We start from the raw sequence: 19,563 nt of genomic DNA, 5'->3' as shown, positions 1-19,563 counted from the left end.
GGCAGCCCCGGCTCTCCCGCCCGGCAGAGCCGCTACCCGCGCTGCCTCCACCCCCCCCAACCCGGCCGCCTCAGCCCGCCGAGCCGCCCGCTCCCTCCCGCACGCCGCGGCGCCGCTACCCACCTCCGCGGCGAGGTGACAAGCGGAGCCCCCCGGCTGCCGCCGCCGCCGCCGCTGCTGCAGTAGCCGCTTTTCCCCCCTTTCCCCTCCTCCCCGCTATAGTCGCCGCCTCTGCCCGGAGCCGGATACAGAGAGAAACTGATTCATGTGGCTGCTTCCCTCGCTCTCTGCGTCGCTGCTGCTGCTGCCGCCGCCACCGCCTCCCCCGGGTGAGCGCTCGGCAACAGCCCCCACGGGGGAGAAGCGCCGGCAGCGCCGAGGGCAGCGGCAGCCCCGGCCGCCCCCGCTAGGAAACTCTCCGGGGAAGGCAGCGCCAGGCAGCCGGTTTCGCCGCCGCCGCCCCGCGCTGCCAATCACCGGGGCCGGCCCCGCGCCGACTGGGCGGCCCCGCCGCCAGCACCCCCCGGCGGCGGCTGCGTCGCCGCCGCCCCAGCCCCTCCGCGGCGTCCCCTCCTTCCGCCGCGCCGTTATCACTGAATTCCGCCGCACGCTTCCTCCTGCCCGCGTGGAGTCTCCTGAAGGAAACAACCCCCCCCCCCGCCCCGTTCCTCGGTCCCCGCGTCCTGCGCCTGGCCTCGCGCCCCCTCGCCGTTTTGGGTCCTCCCCCCCCCGCCCTCCACCACCGGAGAGCTGCGCTACTGCTCGCTCAACGCACCGCCGTTCAAGGCGGCTCGGGACGCGCGCTCAGCCCTGCCCGCCCCTTCCCTCGGGGCTCTCGCCGAGTAACGCGTGCGGACACCGGCGTGAGGCGGGCGCCCCCCGGCCCGACCCGGCCCGGCGGCTGCCCAAGTACGAACGGGGCGGCGGGAGCCGGCGGGGCGGTAACGGAGGGCGCGCGCGGGGTGACGGCGGCCAGGGCGCGGGGGAGGGGCGGGGGACCAACGGCCGTTCCCGCGCGCCGCCGAGGCGGGCGGCCGGGGGGGGGGGGCAGGGCCTGGGCCCCTCGCGCCGGCCTCCCACCGGCCCCGGGGGGCAAGGGGGGCCGTTAGGTCTTACCAGTTAATAAAGAAAGGACGAGGCGACCAAGTACTGGACTAATAAAGGCTTAATGAACACAATAACCGGCCGGTCGTTAAGAAGCGCGCCCCCAACAACGCAAGGGCAACTCGTGTGCCCTTACCTGTCTCCTGCCTACTTGTTTCCATTCAAAATGTGGCTATAAGACAAACAGAAGCCAGTTGGTGTATGGGGAATAGTTTAAGGAGCTGTACGTTTACCCACTACCCCCAGATCCGATTGGATTTTGCAACAGCTTGATATTTTATGATTAAACCGAATAAAGAAAAATTAAAATGCCACGGTTTAGGCGGTTGGCCCTCCGAGCGAAACGCAGAAGCGTGAGTCGGCTGGCGAGGCTGGATATTCAGGGCACAGGCAAAACAAGGAATCGCAGAAACAGGAGTGGGGCGAGCTGCGCGGAGCGAGGAGACACCTCAGACAGCGCACCGCACCATCTGACCTCAGGCATTCGACTGAAGTGCTTAATATAGTCAAATGAAAGCACGGCGCTTTTAATTTAGGTTCTCTGAATTGCCCTCTGGAGATCGCTGACTCCATCAGGGATAAGACACCTAACTTAGATGCTTAAAATACGACAGTATAAATACCCCCCTTTGATGTGCTGATGCATGGAGTTAGGCAGTGGAAACGCTGAGGAGAAGAGTATGTTTTAAATCCTGTTCCCCGGCTCCAGGGCCTTTCCAAGGACTGCAGAGGAGCGCTTGGGCGTGCGGCCCACGGCCATGAAGGAAGGCACTGCCAGCTCCTCCTCCGGGAGGCCGAGGGGCCGCTCGCTCCTCTCGCCTGACACACTGAAGCTGTGATGCCTCCGGCCGCTCGCTGTTCAGCGATTAGGCCGCTTAGGAGTGTGAAAGCCCTCGTTTCTATCTCCTTCTTTTTACTGAAGGGACTCAAATCCGTGTCCCCACTGCCACCAACTGACAAAGTATTTTTGGTGAGGGCGTTTTCCTACAGAAGCTGTGCCACGCGCACTGTAAAAGGGATTTCGAGAGACACTGGGCCAGAAAGAAGCAGGCATGTGACTGCAGTTGCGTGGTAATCTGTTTATGAGTGTTACTAAATAATTGTCTTGGCAGCAAGGAAGGGACCAAACACCTTGAGGTGAGAAGGCCAACTACTAGGATACAGAGACCCACTTTCCTCTTCTTGAGCTGTTTTGTGTATCATGAGAGTGCCTCCCCACTCCCAAAGAACAAATCTGCTTAAGGTGCATCATAATTACATATTATAATTCATTGATCTCCCGTCCATGACTGGAAGGGAATATATTGCCTGCGAGCCCTGACAATGTTGTTTGTCACCATAGGAAAAGGGACCATGAAGTATGATCCAGTTTGGAGGAACATATGATCCTATTTATAGGATACTACTTACTCAGTATCGTTTATCAGGGTCAGTCAGGGTCAAGGAAGTTCAGAACCCGGCACTGCTACATCATGCAAGCATATGGTGCCTAACGGTAATCAAATTATTAACATTGCTAAAGTGAATGAAAACCTAAACATTTGCAGGATCTGCACTATAAACTGTGAAGGACACTAATAGTAAACTTAAGATCTGAAATAGTCAAAGTTTATGTTTGGGATGAGCGGGAGATGCAGACATTTTACCGTTTGTCCTTATCAGAATATCTGCTTTTGCCTGACTATTTAAGTAGGAAAAGGCAGTATTCACTGGTAGATGAACTTCTAGTATTGTATCTGCAGATGTGTGCATCACAAACCATCCCTGCTGGAGGTTCTTTGTCATTAGCATCATCACCGTTTCTTCTGGAGGATAAAATTTACAAGGAACAGGTAAAAAATGTTATTAGAATCATTGGCCACAGACATCAGAAGGAAGAAGATACACATTTTCAGCTATTTAGCTTCTTAAGAAGCACGTTACAATTTCCAGGCCTTTAGCAAGATTTGAACAATCCTACCTCAAGGAAAAAAATAAAGCTTCTCTTTCCCACTCTACTTATCTGTCCAACCTGTATAGAAACAGGATAACTCCACTGAACGAAAGAAGTCAGTGAAGTTTAGCCTTGGCAGTTCTGTAGTGAAGGGTATCAAGAGCTGCAGACACTAGCAGACTTTTTAAAGTGAAAAGCTGTAGTGAAGTAAAGGCCTAAGGCCATACTTGTGGTCATAAAAGCGATGAATTCATACAAAAGAACTGGTAAAATTTCTGAACCTCACCTTAAAACTGCAAGACGATATAAATATAGTACTGGCATTATGCTTATTCTAGTACCCCATAGATATTTAATTACTGATAAAGATATGAGTATGCGATATTAAACTAGAAAGGTTGTGCAGGCTGCTGGAGGTAGCAAATAATTTTTTCTCCAGTTCTGAGGTTTCTTCCATGACTCTTCATTCCCTGATTTTTATTAATGCCCCATTCTGTTTTACCAAATGTCCTTACTTTAGTAAAGTGTTTTTTCGGGGGCATTTTGAATTAAGTTAAAAACTACTTTCATTTACAAAATGAAGAATTCCTTATAGGCCAAACTGTCAGAAACGGCCACCAAAACTGGACCAGTCTATAGACACCTTATTTATCCTAGTAGACACCTTATTTATCCTAGTGAACTCAGGTTTCCAAAGCTTGTTGCATTATATAATGTAACTGTATACTTGGCACAATTTTTTGGAGATCTATGGGATCTATGGGAAAGTTTCTATGAGAAACTTTCTCATTGTTACTATTCAGTAGTAGCTTTAGCAGACTTTATTTGTTTAATTGTTAGATGAACTAAGGATTATAATGGAATGGTAAGAAACCTCTAGGACAATATTTAACTGTGAGAACTTGCTTTCATGTGCACACATTAGCTATTTTTCATAAAATCCTGTTAAATATCAGAGTTCCACAGCTAAGCTAATATTACCCATTGAACTTTTCTAATTCAAATAGCATGGCAGTAAAAACCTACCAGGAAACAGAGTATGTTTAAACTCTTAACCAGTAATTAAATGACCAGTATTTAGATAAACCAAATACCAGATTATTACTAATATCCTAAATATTTTTTGTTATTCCAAACATGAAGGACTCTTATTAGCAATTATCTTGTTTAAATATGGCTTTACTGTCATATCTGCTTAGAGTATGTTTTTTCATTATTACAAGGATCTCTACAAACACAGTGATAATTTTTTAAATTGCCTCACTTGATTTTTCAGGTCACAGTTTTGCACATACTTATTCATAATTAATCCAAAGCAAAGCTTAGCTATAAATAATGTATTATTGTATACAACATCTGTAAAGTGCAGGTGTGTTGTATGCACATAAAAAGAGCATACTGTACAAGTAGGGGAATATGAATGAATGTGTACTAAAGACAGCAAAATGTAGGTAGGCAAACATAGGCTGAATTGACAGATTTGCTTACTGGAAAATATTTGTTAACATTTTGTGCTTGAAATTAAATATGTTTATAATTTTGGAAAGTTCATTGTACTAGCAGTAAGTATATCTTTTTTGTTTTGGGGTTTTTTTTGATTAAGCGGATCAACCGTTTTTAGCCTATTAGTTGCGGCTTAAGGAATGTTTACCATCTCTCCTACCTACCATGCCAATTAGTTTGGCTAACAGCCTACTAAGTTTGATAGCTGAGGACTAATAAGAGTTTAACACTTTAAACCAAGTGTCTTCTCCTAGAGACTTTTGAATCCAGGAGGAATTATTTTCCAAATCAGGACTATTCAAAAGTTCTTGTCTAAACTGGCTGTTATTAGACCATCATACCGTGTGGTGAGTTGGTTGCAATGTAGCTTTAGGTTACATTGTTTTGAAAATCAGACTATTTATTTTGATGTTTAAAAGAACTACTGAAAGGTCAAGATTTTTCAAAACTGAATAACTGTATTCTATCCCTGCCTTTTAAAATATTGAACTAGACACTTTAATGGCAAGTTTAAAGAGCACACATAAAGGACTTTCTGGAAATCAGACTCCCTCAATGCCTCACTTTGAACACAAAAAATTAAGTCTCTTTTGAAAGTCTTATCCTAGGCACTAATTTTGAGTAACTGTGTTTGGAATCCTTAAGTTGTCTGGACAAGGAGTGTGAGTTCATTGTATTCTAGTAGCATGTTGTTTGTTTGCCACTCTCAAAAAGGGTGAAAATTTGTTTGATTTTAATATCACACTTTGGAAAAACTTAAGAATTTTATAACTCTAATATCTGAGGTTATACGGGCTAAGTTTTCTATGGACCAAAATTTATATTTTCAGTTGAGCAAAATTTGTATTTTCATCTACTAAGAAAGACAGACACAGTGAATAAGACTTGAATCATGAGCATTTAAACTGAGACTGCAACAATAAACCTGTTCCTGAAGTGCTTCTGATGCATCATTAAAAAGAGCAGACAAACAGTGTTTGCTACCTCCTCATGTTGTACTCTGCCCTCTAAGGAGAAGTTACAGTGTTATATAATGGGCTGAGAGCCAGAATTCTGCAAAGGATTGGATTTCATTTTGTCCCTCCTTACATTTGTTAGTAGCTACTGGATATATACAGAGGCATTTGACTTCTGGAACATAAGGCATTTCATAAGTCATCTATTTTTGTAATTTGAGGAATCTAACTTTATTATTCTAAGAGCATGCAAATAAAATTGCCCACGATAAGCTTTTATAACTTCTTAAACTTTGGTCTTGCAAACTAGCCAAAGTATTAATACTGATCAACATCTTTCATTAAATTCTTACACAGAACAAAAACATAAAACTTTCAGTTTGTAAATTCGGGATGATATACTTAGCAGTTCTCTTCACAGTAGAATACTGAACACCCTCACTGCTTTGAAGAAAATCACATCTTTTACGTTGTAGGAGAGCAGGTAAGTAAAACAAGCTGACTTTGACAGGAGAGTTCCTTCTAAAATTTTCTTCATTTTGTCATGTCCATGATAGTAAACACTGGGTCTACCTATGCTTTGTAGGAATTACAGTGCTTAATGCCTTTACTTTGAAGACTTAATAGAAAGTTAGCACGTACACACATCTGCTGATAAACAAACTATATGCTGATGTTGATTTATCCTGTTAGAAAGCTGACATGCAGTACCACAGAAAGAGGAAAAGATACGTGTAAAAGAGGAATGAACTTCTTTTAATGAAAGACAAGTCAAAATCCACATTGTCCACTTTCACCTAGTAACTTTTCTGAATTACAAGAATACAGTACTCGTAGTATGTGCCTACAAAAGAGGTAGGAGAACAAAAGTTTATTAAACTTCTCATACCCCAAGACCAACATGCATTTTCTTTTAATGATGTGGGAAAAATCACACAGCACATACTATTTGAAACACTTAAAAAGAAAGTGTACTAAAATATGATGGAACATAGTGTCTTCTGCTGATTGACATGGAGACTAGTAAGCTGACAGCAGTATGACAGTCAATGAGACGGTGCCCTGTACTAAAACTTGTGGTACAGTTCCTTAATCCCATTAATTTCTATAGGATTGCTTACATTCTTAGAGTTAACATCATATCTTGCCCATAGGGATGGCAGGCTTGAGTATGTTGCACTAATCAACACAGGTCTTAACTGAAGTCAATTCCACTATTTAATTTGTTATTTTATCTTTCAACTTCTGAGCACAAATCAACAGTTGTATTAGTTTCCTTTATTTTTAGCTATAAAAATGCTAATAAGTTACAGTATTTATAGATGCTTTCACATGCATATTCAAAACTTCTTTACTACAAATAGCATTATGGCTGAAACATCTGGTCAGAAGACCTCAGCCACTGTGTAACTCAGGCATTTTAAGCATCTATTGTACAAATACCACAAACTGAAAGCAGTGCAGTAGGCAGAAAATGCTCTTCTTAATTTCTGTGAAATATTTCTATTTTGCATAAAACATCTGTGAAAATCAGAGCCCTGGCTGCTAATGTAACTTTTACAGTATTTGCTGGATTTATCAGATAAACATATATATACATATATATACACACACACACATATACATACAGACAGGCAGACAGGCAGACAGACAGACAGACAGACAGACACACACACACACACACACACACACACACACACACACACACACACACACACATATAAAATCGCACTGCATCTGAGAGATGGCAATACTAAACCAGTACCACTACACCACAGAATAAATTCATGTTAATGTACTGGAAATTTGTTTTCTGAGTAAACAGCAACTGAAAGGGAAAGCACCGCTTTCCTTCTGCCAAAAAGCAGTAGGGAAATTCCCCACTTCGGTTCTTTACTATGGCAAAGTACTGGAAGAAGAGTCACCAGGAGGGGGAATCTGAAGTGGGACAATAATAAGACTGAGCGCTGCTTGAAGAATATTTAGTTATTTTACCTTTTTGCCTACAAGTAAAGGTATCAGAAGGTTGGGAAAGCAAAGTTATTCCAGCCGACAGTTCTCTAACTCCTTCTTTTCATTCAGAAGAAACATGCTTCCATCCTTCACTCTCCCAGCCAGCTCCTCCTTTCTGTTAGGGGATGAAAGGGAAGAGAGGATCTACACAGTTGCCTTCCCTTCAACTCTTTGTACAAATTGCTTATTTGTCCATCCAAGATAAAAAACTACAGCTGAGTCTGATCCTCAGAACATCCCTAAATCACTCTCCAAGGATGGAAGGGAGAAATCCCAGAAAAGTTAGGAGAATAGTATATAGGGGAAGTGGATGGATGACAAAAATTAATGACAAGGGAAAACACAGGACAAAAGGACACGAACGGTGAAAAACATTAACAGCTATTTAACACAAGCTGCAGCATTACTATCATCATATTCCCTGGCACTACATGGGTGAGAGACAGGGAAAAAGAAAGGAATGAACTGTGAGGTAAAGGGCAAATAGGAATTGCAGAGGGAGATAAAGCTAAGCTGGAACTGGTAAATGGAAAGCGACGGTAGGAGAAAAGAGAATAAGAACTTTTAACCATTGGAATTGGAACACGGAGGAGAAGATGGACATAGAAAAAATCAAAAAGTTCATCGGATGGAAGGAAAATATATTATTGTAAAGAATGCCTTGGGACACATTATTACAATGAAATTCAAAGTGTTTACTTAGATGTTAAGGGTGTGACTGTACAGGGGAAGAAAACTAGATGGACCTCGTGAAATGACTCTGAATGCAAGAGTTACGTGTCTTCAGATGCAATGAGGAAGTAACAGATACAGGCTGAAGAAGGGATTTTCTCCTTCAAACTACATTGCTAACATTGGTGTGTTTTCATATGCACGTTGTCTGGCAGAAGAAGTGACTTCTAAATACATGCTTCTTGACTTTTTGTTATCGGCAATTTAAGTGCTTAATAAGGTCACTCTCTGGGGAAAGAGGATGTTAGGTCTTTCCTGCATTTAAAATTTCTATTTTTTTCTTAAGTGCAAGAAACAGAACAGACATTTTCATGTTATGAAGAGTAACATCAAATTTACTGATTTTAATCATTCTGGAATTAGTTAATGCTATTTGTATCTGCGTTACAAAAAAGACTAAAGGCCCCAGTCAAGATCAAGGCTCACTACCATTAACGTTGCATAAATATATGCCAGCTTCCAGGTCAGAGCTGGCATACAGCCAGGCTTGGAACACAAACAGTGAGAGCTTGCATCTGCTTGCAAAAGACCACACAGACATTCTCTGGGTGATTTAGGAAATGTCTATCTGTTGAAAATTGATCCGAGACCTCCAGAAAACCTATCCCCCTTTCTAAACACTTGATCATCTTTCTTCTCTGGAAAAATATCTTCTGGTGCATAGTGTGTGCGGCTGGAAGGAATTTAGGACAAAGAGCAGTGAAGCACTGTGTGTGCCCAAAGGATCAGTCAGTGTATGTCAGTGGGCTTCACTGATTTCTATCAGCCTGCATCTTTGTATTTTAACTTGTTGTAATTATTTTAAGGCACCTCATACACTTTAAGCTTATTTGAAGCCTCAAATAAGAGGCACTGCAATAACACTAGTCATTTCACATAAATGATTCTGTACAGGTGCAACGGGTGATGGTGCCAATGAAAGGAAAATTAGCTTGATTAATCTTCATTAAGTACAGCATTTTAACATAAGACAGGCAATGAAAATCAGGGACTGATATACTTAACTTCATGTCCTCTAAAGTCTCACAAAGGTTCCCTGGGTGTTTGGAAATACAGGTGTATTCATCTCAATTCCTTAGAAAAGTTCAGCTCTTTTTCTGGCCAATCATCTCAGAACTTTCAACTCTGCTAATCTTATTCATTATTTCTGACTGAAGAGGTACCTCTTAAAATTTTTTAAATATTGTTCAACAGGAAAAAAACAGTTTCTTTGCCATTTTTTCTGTCTAGCTTGTTGAATTATTAATAATGCTTTGTTCCATATTGTTTATCAGCATGGTCTCTGGATGATGATTATGCACACACACACACACGTTTGTGACTATTTCTTCTGTTTCCACATTCTCTGGTGAGTTTCCTTCCCCCCGCCCCCCAATAAAATACAAGGCTTTACTCTGGAAAAAATAGATGAAGTTATATGAAGCAGACGAAATTGATGTTTCCAGCTCAGATAAACTATGTGAAAGGACCAAGTAAAGCTGAAGCTTTGTTCCCCAATACCTAACATGGAAACACCTCACAAGCATATATATTATTGGTTGCGACTATAAACATGAGATGTCCCCCCTCCCTCCCAAAGGAGAAAAAGTGCCCAGAAAAATGGTAGGTTTCATTAATGGGTACTTTACTTGAATTTCTGGTTTTTGAATCAATTTAAGATTTTAATATGTGAAAGACTTACAAATTCAGTGGGAACCCAAAATGAATTCAGCAAAAAACTTTATCCTAAGGCATGATGACTTGTTTCATGTTAGTTATTTTTCCTTAAATTACCTAATATACTTTTAAATTTAAACAGTAGTAACATATGATATACCAATGCACAGTAATTCTCTCTTATCCTTGTACATAAAGGACTGGCCTTCCAGTTCACTAGCAACTAATTTCTCTGAAACATCTGCCAGGGAAAGCAAAGCTTTCATCTTGATTTTACACTTTAATTCAACAGTTTGAACATTACAATTCTGCCCAAGTAATTAAAATATACTATTCTACATACAGAGCTACTTTTCTTTCAAATGCATACCATAATCAGTCATGGCCTCCCTTTTGCCTTACCTTAGCCTAAAGAAGTAGTGCTAGATAAGGTGATACATGTGTTCCTCAGTTGTCAGACTGGCAAAAGGTCTGTATACTACAAAAGGGAGAATGCTTAGTGTCAAAGGAGCAAAAAGTGCTGGGGAGCAGCTTGACCTTACATATTTTACATCCTTTGAACTATGACTTATTTAAAACTTGCAGAAATTATCTGAATACCTGTATGTCGTGCTGTTACCTGGGAGTCTCAGAGTACTCTTTATCCTGCTGTCGACTAAAAAGAATTACATACAGGATTCTTTTTTCTTCTGTAAAACGACAGTAGTTGAGAAACTCAACACAAACATTGAAGATTCCCTGTCAGCATACACGATGATGAAGTTAGGTTGGTTACCCCAGCTGAGGATCTGGACTGCAAGACAGCAGCTACATTAGCTACTCTGAAAAGAATTCCGCTTGATTCACAGTGACACGCTTGGACTCACATTATATTCACTTTGATCAACGTATGTAGAGGACCACATGCATTCAGATCTTTCCATTTTTGTATATGGTGAAAAAGCAATCAGTTATGCTGAAGCTTGTGGAATGCAGCCCATGGCCTTGCAGCCCTTCATTCAGAGGGCAGCAATGCTAAGGATCAGGAGCGTACTGTATTCTTTAGGCAAGCTGATTTTGAAGCTGCATTTGTTTTTATACAACCCCACTCCGCTGCTGGGACTCTAGAAGAACTAATGCACAAAACAGTTTCCAACAGCAAGACAAGTGCCGAAGACCCCCAAAACTCTCAGCTGCCACCACAATACTTATGATCTCAGTTGAATTCTCCCCACTTTCCACGTCTATTTCATGTTTTAAATACCTAATAATGTTTCTTTCCCACTCCCTAGTATTGCTGTCTCTATATAGTAACAGTCTTCTCTGCCATAATGCCAATCATTAGCTGTAAACTACACTCCTCAAATAAATGAACAAAGTATAATAGAATTTAGTACTGCCCTGTTTTATTCTGCTTCACCTTTCTGGGACTCTTGCAAACTACGGCCATCTGCAACAGGGTTTCAGGGCCTTGTCTTACAAAACACAGAATGTTCTGGCCCTGGTCCAGAAAAGCACTTAGATACATGTTGACATTTAAGCCCATGAGTGGCCTCACTGAGGTCAATTGGACTACTTATTTGTGTAAAGTTAAATCTGTCCTTAAGTATTCTGTTTGATGAACCCAGAATATTCAGCACTTTGAATGACTGAACGCTCCATGAGATCACACTGTATGCACAAATGCTTTATGCAGTAATTATTGCTTTTCAAATTATTTGAAGTATGTAAGTTTATATTTGATGAACACTTACGATATCGAATTGCAGTCCAACCCCATGAAAATGGTGTATGATTACTTCTGATACGCTTAAGGTATTTCTAATTGGCACTGTGTATGTATATGTGGTAGTGTTGTGGGGTACTCAAATTGAAAAGATAGGGAGTATTAGTGCTTGAGAGTAACCCCAAAGCTGCCCCACTGTGCATAGGTAAGCCTCTCTCTCCCCCATGCAATAGATGAGCATAAAATCCCAAGCTTGCACTCAGGCAACCACTCGCGTCCAGGCTAGTTCTTGCATAGCCCAACACATCTTCTCAAGGGAGCATTTTTTAAAACAAGGCAAATGGCCAGACACTTAACTTGCTAGCTTCCTGAAAAAGAGCATCAAGGTATCTCAGCACTATGTTAGTTGGCTTATCATAGGCTGTCTTGCAGCGCGGCAGCTGAATATTGTTTTTTTATTCTATAACCTTGTAAGTCAACTATTTAATGTGAGACATAGCTAAGATTTACTTTTTATTCTTCCTCCACAGAATGGCTGCCTACCCTCATTACTGGTATATTTTTCCTATGTAATGTCATAAACAGAAAATCACAACAAATAGGGTTTTGTGGTCAGTTACCAGTTCTTTCTATGATGTACCAAGCACAGAAGGGAAGAAGGATGCACTTTTTATGAGGCCTGCTGGGAAAGTCCGGCTATGTCTGGCCCTTACGAACATCTCCTGGACTGCTTGTTTCCATTGTGACATGGTGTGTGTAAGGCTTTAAGGGCTTACTCTGGTAGGAGGAATTAACTTGTTAACAAGTGACACGATTATACAGTCATAAAAACAGCACCATTTCAGTCTGTGTTCTTCTTTCAACCTCTTTCAGACTTTCATCAAATAACTTATATTAATGATTTTGGCGAAGATTCCAAGACTGTCTATTACAGCAAAATTCATTTTTGGTCCTTCTATTTATATATTATCTATATAAGTAAACAAGAAATACTGTTCAATGAGGTCCTAATTAAGAGTTTGCTAATGCTTGTGTACTTATATTTTTATGATATTCAAGTTGTTCTGGAAAAGTAAAAAGCTAAGGCACTGATTTGAATGGTATCATCTTCATGCATGCTTCATACCCACATGAACTCTCTGCCATCAGCCGACGTCTACAGAAGGTTATTACCAAGCAGTTGATCTCTGAACTTAATTTTTCTAATACACAATAATCAATGAAATGATCAACATCTAAAGACATGTCACTCCTTTCTCATCGTCTATCGGTGTTCAGCCTCAAGTAAAACATTACTCTGCAGGTAAAACGAACAAAGTTTACAAAGGTTCTGAATTTAATGAGCTGATAGGAAACGTTGAATTCCATTCAAATTAAAACTAAGTGGAGGGAACTAAAAGTTCAACTACAAATTAACACCTTAAGATTTGAAGACAATCTCAAATTGCATTTAACTATATGAACTTTTCTGCTCCTCAAAACAATGTCGTAACTTTTGCAGCAATGAAGTGTCTAGCAAGAGTTCAGCACTTCCTGCTTGCTGTACAGTTAGAAAGATCGTGCACAAAGGCTTTCTGCTTCTCACATTGGTCAGAATCAGGAAGTCCGAGAGATGTTAGAGAAAAATGTGTTAACCGAGTTGGTCACAAGCTTCACAAGCAGTGCGCTTGAGTTTGGCCAAAGGTTAAACTGGTTCACCTTTCATAGGAACTAATCCATCCTGAACTAATCCGTCCCTTAATTTTATGCTTTCTGTTGCATATAAAACAGGAAGCTATGTGGAAACCGAACTCCTGCTAAACTACGTTTCTCTGTTTTTCTTTCATGCTTGTTTGTTTGACTCAGCAAATCCATTGTTTACTAATTTTTTATCACAAGACATAGTACTTCAGTAATCCAGGAACAGTCAACCTGCTTGAGCTTTGAAAAATACATGCTTGATCTTTATCAAGAAGTTTTAAGAGTTTCAGTTCAAAATACTTCTGCATATTTATTTTGTTACAACACTATCACTACATTATTCTAAGCAGAACACACCTTCTATACATTCATTAAGAATGCGCATTAAGAAAAGTGAACAGCCTTATTTCTAAGGCATGCAAATTTTAAACACGGTTTGAAAAAATAAGCTTGATTATGAAATTCTAACACATGAAAATAACTTGTTGGGGATTTTTATGAAAAAACACCTCTTCAAACCTACCTGGAACAAACGCCAGTTTTAAAAGTCTTCTGCTCAAGTGTGTGCAGTCAAGCTTTCTCTTTCTCTTTTTCTATCAGTGTTTCCAAAGTGCCTGCTTCTCACCGGTTACCAGGCAACACAACAATATTGCTCGGCGTGCACAACCAGCAATAACTGACATTATACCTTAATTTTGCAGAGTTTCTCAAATAAAATAAGAATGTCCTGAAATACTGTCTTGTGTAAGAGATAAATAACTAGCATCCAGAAAACATTTAAACCTTTAAACACTTTAAATGCTGGGGTTTTTTCTTCCTAGAAATGCAGAGACTGAGCAAACCTTCTCTAATAGAGGAACTCCCATCCAAAGTGAACTGGTAAGAGTAACAGAAACCACAGTGCAGAAGAAAGCTGCTTCAGTTGTTATTTCAGATAATTCACAGCCTTTCACGTTCCACAGCCACTTGCAAAATAAGCTTAGCTTACCATCAAGGCAAAACTAATGCAGCCCCTACGTACATCGAGTTAAAGTACTTTTTGGTGTACTGAAGACTAAATGAAGACTAAAAGAAGACTAAATGCTGTATGCTAAAGCTCTTTTTTCCTGTTTTGTTGGCTATTTCGATGTCAATGAAATAGTCAGAAAGTTTAACAGTTTGCACAAGAATCTTGCTTAACACTAGTTATTAAAGATGGGCCCAGATCCCAGTGAAAAATACACCTTCTCTTAACCCAAACCATCATTGGAAAGGAGGGATGCTTTGCAGCGCTTCATCTGGAATCAAGTTTCATTCAGGAAAAATCTGATTTTAGATCCTGACCAAAGCAACTCTGGGTCCTTTTGTGTAGTTGTGATTCAGTTTCACATTTCACACTGTAGGTCAAACTCATCTTTATGTCACTTCAAGACAAGCGGTTGCAGGGTTTTGCAGTTTTTTTCACTTCCAAAACAAAAGGGAATTTTTATAACTATAAACAAATATTCCACATAATACCACCAAAATAGACAATGTACTGAACTATTAATTCCTAATTATTAATTACTAAAAACGTTTGCAGTTCAGTCTTCAAAGAAAGACGATATCCAATGAATAGCTCTCACAGGTGTGTTCCACAAATTTAGCTTGAAATACTGTTAGTGGTGGGCTTTCAAATCTCAGAATACCTCGTTTTGATTCTGCAATAGTCAAGATTAATGTTTTCAGTCTAGATAAAAATCTGTTCCCAGAATGATTTGAATCAGCACCTTCAGGACAGACAGTGCATCGGAATATGTATCTGACACTTGGGAAAAATTGTTCCACCTCCTACTGCTATTGATGTAAAAGTGGAATACAACTACTTGCTAGATAGCAGCAGACAGAAGAGTTGTGATTTGCTTTCTTGGATGTGCGAAAAGGACAATACAACCTAATAATGCATTCTCAGCTTGACTACATAATATAAATAGCATTGCCCAATACGTACATTTGGCGCTTTATTTACTCCAGAGGACAGTATGGATGAGTGTTGAGTCTGTGCAATAAACACTTAAGTTCCGGAGCTTTTAGGTTTTTTTTTTTTTGCTTTAGCAGGAGGGACCAGACAAAAACACTACATTAATTTATTTGCAGAATGGCTGGAGCAGTAGGTGGCTATAGCCTGTAGTGAGAACATTAAGCCTTGGTCAAAAGAGACTCCAGTCTGCGCTGAAACTAAATAGCAATCACAAGAACTGACACCTCAAGGCATGACATGACTTGCAGCTGACTGCTACTTCTTGTATACCAATCCTTTCCCATGTATAGCTTCTTTTAACAGAACAAAAAAAATACCATCAGCTTATTTCATACTTTGTAAAATCCAGTGCACTGAAGAGTCATTATATAAAATCCCCAAATAGCAGAAAACAGCATCTTTCCTCTGCAGAAGAAAGCGAACAAGTAAATCAGATGGGATGAGAGTGAGCGAAGAGTGTGTATCTACAGAAATGAGATCCCTTATGTATTCACTCTAACTATTGACTTTTTTCATAAAAGTACAATTTTTTTGAGAAAAAAGTTCAAGTGAGGCAGCAGAGGGGAGATGGTGACATCTGGGGTGCCCTGAAGCACTTTTTATCTTCTTTATCAAAGTTATACTTGGATAGAACTACTAAATAATAGGGGAGAAGCAAACACTCCAAAATGAGTATTAATTTTTTATACATTGCCAGTGATAAGAAACAATATTTGCATACTGAGTCTCTTTCCACATATACCAGTGTACAACTTGCAATCCAATTATTTTAAGCTAAGCTAAATGACAAAATAGATTGCGCTATAGCCTAAAACCCAATCAATAGCCACTGCAAGGATCGACAGTCGAAAACAACTATTGACTGCTTATGTCACAACCTGTACTTTCCATTCCACGCCAAATACAATTTCGATCAATATTTGCCAGCTGTCCATTCCAAAACAAAACACTCTTGCCCCAGCCTCTTTCTTTAACCTTGCAAAAACATTGCTCTTTACATTTCATTCGAACACCTCCCCCCGGCATGTTGTACTGTTCCACTAACAGCATCTCCCGCAAGTCTCATTATCTGCCTTTGCTAAGTGCAGGGAGGGAGGAGGCACTTTCCATGTCTTTCATCAGCCTGCCCCACACCGTGAGAATCAGACTTGGTTGCTCTGGCAGCAGGGATGTGCTTATTCAGGGGAAAAGAGGATGCAGGAAAACATCTGATCTACTCATGAGGGACCGTTCCTTCTCTTTAAAGAGGGCTGGCTAGCGAAACTCAGCCCTAGTCAAGCAAGCAAGCTTCTCCTGTTCATGCCAAGTTACCCACGGATCTCCTTGTAAAAAAAAATCCTCCTTAACTCTTTTCTAAAGAAAGACTGCGCAATATAAAAGCTCCTGAACTGCACAAATCCCAGTCCCTCTGCTGTGCCACGTGCCTCTCCCCCAAACAGATCTGAGGCCCTGAATCTGGGCCCGTTTCTCAGCCGTGGGTGGCGCAGGCGCTCGCGTGCTGTGAGCTCAGTTAGCCGGCGACCCGACGAGGCCGGCGCTCGCGGCGCACGGCAGGAGGGACGCTGCCAGCAGGATTTCTCTCCTCTGCGGCCTGCGGATGAGAATTAAGTAAGCACTGTTGCACTTCTCATCTGGAGGAGTAGCTAGATCTTGTGTTGTCAGTGAGGGAGAGGGGGCTTAAATAGGTCATTTTTGGAGACTGTCAAAACTGAAAAGTGCAAACACGGTTAACGTTTCTTTAAAATTCTGGCAGGGAACGAAAGCTGCCTGGAAGCGTGTCATCCTGCCGTTGCAAAAAAGTTTAGCAAACCATATGCTGCCCGAGAAGACGAGTCTCCTCCCTGAGAGCGTTTGAGAGAGAGGCAGCGAGCAGGCCGAGGCGCAGGCGCGCGCGTGCTGCCATTTCCCCAGCCAGCGCTTTGCTTGTTCTTCCTGTTGCTGCAAGAGCGTTTCATCGGTGGACTGCACGAGGTCCTAGAGCCAGGGGGCTCAGCCAGCTTTGACGTGGGAAAGTATGGACACTTCTCTTTGCAACTGCAAAGAGTCCCTCTTGCCATTTCAATTCGTGTAGTAGGGATTAACCTATCTTTCCGATTTACCTGGAAGATTATACAGGGGAGTTTCCTTTGCGCTTGATTTTGCATAATATGATTCCGTAGAGAATAATTCCCCTCTATCAATGTAATTCTACAGTAACTTTCCTGGCGTCATTAGTTTTACATCAGTGTAAAGTGGGCATAAGCAATTGCACAGCCAGATATTAGGATTTTTCATGTTTTCTATGGCCTAGAAAAATACTGATTTAATAACTGCAGCGTAGATGCTTTTAGCATGCTGTAAATGACTGCTATTCAACATGATTTCAAAAATTAAAATGTCAATTGGCTATATTTTGTTCTTTCATCTGAACAGTCCTGATGAATTTACACGCGTGTACTAGAGCAACTGAAGCCGAATTTGGCCCAGTGATGCAAGATGTCATTAGCATTTCAAAACAGGCAACATTTTGTAACAGCAGTGACAACCACTCTGTAACTCTCATAAATTACATATACTTGCACAGAGTTCTGTGTAGCAGTACAAAAGACTCATTTTTTTCCCTAAACTCCAAATGGCTAAATCTGGATCCCTTATCCTCTGAATCAGTGGTTCCTGCATCTCAACATTAATTAACTGTACACTTCTCAGCCCCGTATCTTCTCAGTCCCATAAATTATTCTGGCCCTTTCAGCCTGACATTAATTATGGTGCCTCACAATTCCTACTGGCACAATTTATCTTGGACTCAAACTATCTCTCATGGTGATTCCTCCAACCCTACATGCCAGTCCTTCTCCTACAGTTCATACCAGTCTCTCCTGGCTTTAATACCCATAACATAACTACCAGCTTCATCATCCTGTCTTGTCCACTGTCCATCTCAGCTCCTCCTGCAGTTAGAGGTTCTCTACTCCTTTTTCGGGTCTAGGGAAAAAAGATACCATTCACAACTGCCTATAGCCTTGAGCACCAAGGAGAAACAGAGGACGTTTTCTGGGACTTTGGGGCAGAGAGAAAGCTTATAGTCTTTCAGAGGTTTGCTTGTAGATTGATGTCTTTTCCTAGGGGACTAATAGAGGAGGTGATTTGGACACTGCAGTCACACCAACAGAATGGCAATTCTTCAACTACTTGTTATGATCTAGCTTTCAACTACATTGGGGGAAATGTGAAGATCCCAGTAGTGACTAATTTACACATACTGGGCAGGGTTTCCTAGCTGAGCAAAAGAGCAACAGTGCTGTCAACACTTGTGCGGATTTTCCTGCTCGGCAGCTCTGCAGCATCTTTATTTTGGTGGCCTCACCAAGCACTCGCCGGCGCGTGGAGCCAGGGAGGCCAGGCAGGGCCACAGCTGGCAGCAGGACCCTGCGGGGCTGATCACTGCCAGCGAACGCCCTCGAGGCCTCGCCAGCTTCCCCAAAGCTGCTGGTGATGAGCAGCGAAGCCACAGCTCTGGAGACAAGCAGCAGGGAGGCAGAGAGAGAGATCTCGGCGGGGGGCAGCAGCAGCGGCAGTGCTGCACAGCATTACACTGAGAAAAAGGAAGCACAGGCACGGCAAACAGAGGGGAAAAAGACCACCTCTTTCTTTCTAGTTAAGTAGTGTTCTTCCTCACTTTCATCCCTTACCTTCCCCATCCCATTTTTAGGATAAATTGCTCTTAAGAGAGGATGACACACTGTTCCTTCAGCACTCCTGAAAAAGCAGCCCCCTGTGCCCTGCTCGCTACCTCTGCTGTGAGCCTGCTCCCTGAAGCACACAGCGGTGCTGGAGCTCTGCCTCTGCGTTTTGGGCACAGCCGCGACGGGGCCGTCCCAGCCGCAGCCCGACCACCCCAGGGACAGCAGGGCCAACGCTGCTGACTTAGGAGATGTTTCAGTTCCCAGCAGCTGCGGGGAGAGGTTTGCGCTTGATTATTCCATGTCTCACATCCCTCAGGGACTCTGGCACCACGCAGTGCCGCACTGTAGTGAGAGGCAGGAGTCGGAGGTAAAGGAATGGAGCAACACACCCTATATAATTGCTGTGTTTCACTAAATGTCACCACAGCTGGCCTCTTCACCGGGGCAGGACAAGAGGCAGAGAGAGTGGAGCAGCAGAGCAGAGGCAGAGAAAAAATTCAGGCACGGGAATAACACCAACTTTCAAAGGAAGGACTAATTCTAGTCAGGGGAGCAAGATCACGGCTTAGCAGAAGGCACTAGGGAGGAGCAGGGCCCATGCAGAAGGGGAACCTGCT

At 42.2% G+C, this 19,563-nt stretch overlaps 1 protein-coding gene across 8 annotated transcripts in view; it reads right to left on the bottom strand.

Annotated features, from left to right (window-relative positions):
• The window catches only part of PLCL2 (phospholipase C like 2), a 128,348-nt gene extending 114,457 nt beyond the window's left edge, over window positions 1-13,891 (bottom strand). For 6 of the 8 annotated variants that reach the window (XR_011139672.1, XR_011139670.1, XR_011139671.1 and 3 more), the window contains exon 1: window positions 124-525. The gene's annotated coding sequence lies outside the window, so the exon portion shown is untranslated. Of the gene's footprint in view, window positions 1-123; window positions 526-775; window positions 918-13,805 lie in introns of those variants that run through there. The other 2 variants (XM_068935331.1, XM_068935330.1) reach the window with 2 other exon arrangements.
• Between the last annotated feature and the right edge of the window lie 5,672 nt (window positions 13,892-19,563).

The sequence above is a fragment of the Struthio camelus genome, chromosome 2 (assembly GCF_040807025.1).
Source record: "Struthio camelus isolate bStrCam1 chromosome 2, bStrCam1.hap1, whole genome shotgun sequence".
NCBI classification, from domain to species: Eukaryota; Metazoa; Chordata; class Aves; order Struthioniformes; family Struthionidae; genus Struthio; species Struthio camelus.
Note: the sequence above shows the minus strand (reverse complement) of the source record. Positions and strands in the feature narration are given on the sequence as shown.